The sequence below is a fragment of the Solanum tuberosum genome, unplaced genomic scaffold, assembly GCF_000226075.1.
Source record: "Solanum tuberosum cultivar DM 1-3 516 R44 unplaced genomic scaffold, SolTub_3.0 scf00011, whole genome shotgun sequence".
In the NCBI taxonomy this organism is placed as follows: domain Eukaryota; kingdom Viridiplantae; phylum Streptophyta; class Magnoliopsida; order Solanales; family Solanaceae; genus Solanum; species Solanum tuberosum.
In genome coordinates this window covers 2150483-2155446 of record NW_006238938.1, presented here as the reverse complement: position 1 = coordinate 2155446, position 4964 = coordinate 2150483, and positions in this window count along the sequence as shown.

Genomic DNA, 4964 nt, shown 5'->3' with positions numbered 1-4964 from the left:
ATATGCAATAAGAGCTTAAAAGGACAAAACCTAAACTTAAACTTGATGGAGCTTGCAGTACATTAACATGTCTTGTCAATAACAAACAGTCTCCTTAAACGCAAGACGTTGAACCAAGAAGAAACAATTTGAAAATTCCAATGCAATAATAGAACCAACGTTACACTAATTTATGTTACAATTACATATCCATCTATTCTTCTTCTTCTCTTCCAGACTCATATCAACAAGAACCACACACATACAAAGCATTTCCAAAAAAATTCCAGCAACAACAATATCAGAAAATACTTCAAAACAGCCCAACATCACGTAACTATCCAAATACAATTTTTTCCAGCCGTCTATTCATGTTCTTACTTATATAGCATAACTATAACTTGGACTCACTCAATAAAATGAAGGGTGAGAATTATTACCTCCAAAATAACAGCAACACCACATAAAAAACGAGACTCCTTCACCATGAAAAATCCTTCAAATCATAACCAATGAGGAGGAAAGAAATAACACAATCTCTATGAACGTTCCGAGGGTGAAACCACGTTAAAATCTTGTAAATCTTTGCTTGGATGACAGGTGTACCTTTATAGAGGATTTAAGATTGTTTTATTCTTATTTTGGTCGAAAATAATGAGATAAAACGAAGGAAAATATGATCTTATAAAGCTAAACCGACATATGGGCTAGGGGCCCCCTTCACGTGCCTGCTTGTGGAGTCTCACTAAAATCTGAATATCTCTCAATTCTGAAGTCGTATGGACAGCTGATTTAGTGCGTTGGAAAGTAGACTCGTAGAACTTCGATTTCATATATTGGGGTTCTTCTAAAGATTTATATATTGGGAGAAAAGCTCCGAGACATTTAACCCAATTTTCAGAAAATTTATCAAAGAAACTTACTCTAACTTTTGCCAACTTTTTATTTCTTAACTTGCTTGACTTCAAAACTTAACTTATGATCATTGGGAGACTATATGATCTTATAAAACATCCTTATTAGCATATAAGACACTCTTTGTTTTATCCCCAAAGGTATCGTTTAACTTAAGCGTTCTGAACGGGCGGGATGCTAGAATAGACATTATTTAACTCGAACTTGTTTAAGGGCATCCTTGACCCATAACGTTCGTCTAATTCTTTGATTTTTTTTATTTCTTTTACCTCCCCTTTGCAACCTTATTCTCCTGAAATGATACACCAAGTCATATAAGCCTCATACACTCATTCAATGATACACATATTATGCGAAAGAACCACGGGGTCTCACATTCTCCCCTCCTTAAGAACATTCGTCCGCGAATGGATTCGAACAATCTCTTGGTTGTATTCCTTGCTGCTATTGTGCTGTTTGCAAGGCTATATTTGTTACGTTCGCAAATCTTAAATCCACTTATGAAAATCCACTTATAAGGCTTCGTATATCTAGCTCGTCACAAGCCATATAAACTACATTTTTTGGTATTTAAAATCCAATTAAGTTTGTGTACACGAATAATTGTCAATTATTGAAAGACAACTCAGCTTAAGTTGTCAATAGTTGGGGGTAATTCTTCCTTATTTCCTCCTCGGCTTCTCAAGTTATTTCCTCAACGTTGTTATTCCACTATAACACTTTCATAGAAACCACTTCTTTAGTCCAAATCTTTTTGACCTGCCAAACCAAAATAGCCACTAACACCTTAGCATAAAACAAGTCTGTAAAGACAAGAATATCCTCAACGGGCATAATTCAAGGCATTTTCGATGCACTTCTATAAACTAGATACATGGAACACCGGATGAACTGCTTTAAATTCTGAAGGGAAATCAATCTCGTAAGCCACCCTACCAATCCTTCGAATAATATTATATGGCCCTACATTCCTTGGACTCAGTTTTCCTTTCTTGACTAATCACATGAAACCCTTCATAGGCCATACTTTGAAGAAAAACCAATCTTCTACATCAAACTCTAAGTCTCGTAGTCAAACATCTGCATAAGACTTTTGACTACTCTATGATATCTACAACCGATCTCTACTAAACTTTACCTTCTCTATAACTTGTTAGATTAGATCATGACCTAGAAACTCTACTTCCCTGATTTTGAACCAATAAATTGGTGACCTGCACTTCTTCCATATAGTGCTTCATAAGGAGCTATTTGAATACTTGCTTGAAGGTTGTTATTATAAGAAAACTCAACCAGTAACACGTGATCATACCAGTTTCCAAGAAAATCTAGCACACATACCCATAACATGTCCTTGAGCATTTAGATTATACGTTCAGCTTGGCCATCATTCTGAAGATGATAATCCGTACTAAGATTAACTTGAGTCCCCAAACCCTTCATCTCTGTGTTGTGCTATAAAATGTGTCCATCTATTTGAAGTAATCTATACTGAGACATAATTGAGTATAAATAACTCTCTAATGTATATCCCAACATATTCCACCAGAAGGTAGTCTTGACTAGATAGAAATGGGCTGATTTCGTCAACCTGTGAATAATCACCCAAATGGAATTTGATCTTCCCTCGCAAATGCGGAAAACATGTGACAAAATTCACATTTATCTCCTTCCACTTCAACAATGGAATAACTATCTCCTGAGTTAGCAAACTAAGCTTCTGATGCTCTACCTCTCCCTATTGACAACATATCTCCTTAATACCATGACACATTTTCATGGTTCCTATGTGAACACAGAAGTGAGAATGGTTCGCATGTCCCATATTTTTCAATAGAAGCCATGTGGCATTCAAAACATATAACTGATCTCTAAATCTGAAGACTGTCTCTCCTGCTTTATCAAAGGTGAATTTTTTTTTTGCTACTAAGCCTTGCCTCTGAGCTGATTTAAGCTAGGATCTTCACTTTGTCAAGCCTTCACCTCCATAAATAGAGATGATATTACCCAGTCCTGAACTGTGACTCTAGTATCATTGGAGTTTTATAATATAACCCCAAACCAGCTAGCTGATGGAGATCTTAGGCCATCTCCTGGTTCTCAGTTCCCAAAGGTGATAAACTACCCATAAAATTACGACTGAGGGCATCCGCTACTATATTTTACTTTCCTTGGATGATATAAGATATCCACATCAATAACTTTCAACGATTCATTCCATCTGCGCTATTGCAGAATTACCTTTTTCAGTCTAAAAAATATATTAGGGGCTCTTAGGATCTGTATAAATATCAACATTAAAGACAATCAAGTAATGCCTCAAAATCCTCAAGGAATGAATAATTGCAGTCAACTCTAAATCGTAGGTCGAATAGTTCTTTTCATTCTTCATTAATTATCATGAAACATAATCAATTACCTTTCTTTAATGTTTCAGAACATAAACCAGCCTAATTCTTGAAGCATAATAATACATTACATTGCCCTCTTGACCGTCTTGTAGGGTTGGAACTGGTGTTGAAGTCATTTGATATCTCAGCTCTTGGAATCTCCCCTCATAGGCTATTGTCCACTGAAACTTAACTTATTTTTAAGTCAACTTTGTTAGGAGTGTTGAAAGTGGAGAAAAAAAAATCCTTCCACAAAACTTATATAATACTCCACTAACCCTCAAAAAGATTCAAACTTCCATCAGGTTCATAGGTCTAGGCCAAGTCTTCACGACCTCAATCTTCTGTAAGTATACCTAAATACCAGCATCTAATACAATATGGCCCCGGCAAAAAAAACCATTAAGTACAACCAGAACTCATACTTTGAGAATTTAGCTTACAACTTCTAACCTTGGGGTAACTGAAGCACTACTTAGTGATGATCTCTATGATTTACCTCTGAATGAAATGTACCAGAATATCATTAACTAATACAATTACGAACAAGTATAGAATGACATTGATATACTATTCATCAGGTTCATAAATATTATTGGGCGACTATATCACCTTATAAAACATCCTTATTAGCATATAAGACACTCTTTGTCTTATCCCCAAAGGTACCATTTAACTTAAGTGTTCTGAACGGGCGGGGTGCTAGAATAGACATTCTTTAACTCAAACTTGTTTAAGGGCATCCTTGACCCATAACGTTAGTCTAATTCTTTGATTTTTTAAATTTTTTTTACCTCCTTTTTGCAACCTTATTCTCCTGAAATGATACACCAAGTCATAAAAGCCTCATACACTCATTCAATGATACACATATTATGCGAAAGAACCACGGGGTCTCACAGTCTTCGCATCGCGGAGAGGTCATGGACCTCTCTTCCCCATAAGTTATTTCGCAACCACTTATTTAAATGCGTCTCCGCGTCGCGGACTAGCTTCCAAGCAGTGAATTTTGATCTTTTCTCATGTTTAGCTATCTAAAATCAATCCTAAACATCATGAGATCTTTCCTATCACAAACCACAACCTTGAATCCATAATTCAAGATCAAGGTAGAGTTAAGAGCTAAGTTTTTGAGAATTCTTTCGAACATTCTAAGAAAGTCCTTTAAGTCCTTTTGATGAGTCTTCTATAATTTCTAATAACGTGTTTCAAGACTTGAGCAAGTGAGTACGAGTGATTAGAATGTATTCATGAGTCTACTTTATCATTACAAGATCCTTCATACCATGAAGCATAACTCTTGAATTCATAATTCAAATTCAAGAGAGAGTTAAGAGTAGAGTTCAAGCAAAAGCTTTGAGTTCAATTGTGAATCCTTTGAGATCACTATCGATTTGAACTAGGTTCTGAGAAAGTAAGTATGAGAATGAGAAGAGTTGTATTCACGTGTTCCATATTATTATGTAGACCCTCGAGTTGAGTCGTTTATGCCCATAACTTCCACATGAACTCCATCAGTTTAGTATCTTTGAGACGAGTAGGATCTTCATGTTCTAAGTCTTGAGTATTGAGTTCCTAACCCTTCCGAGATTATAATCCTAATCATGGGACTATTACCTATTACTCATGAAGTCCATGAGTTGAGTTGTTCATGCCCATAATTCCGCATGAACACTATAA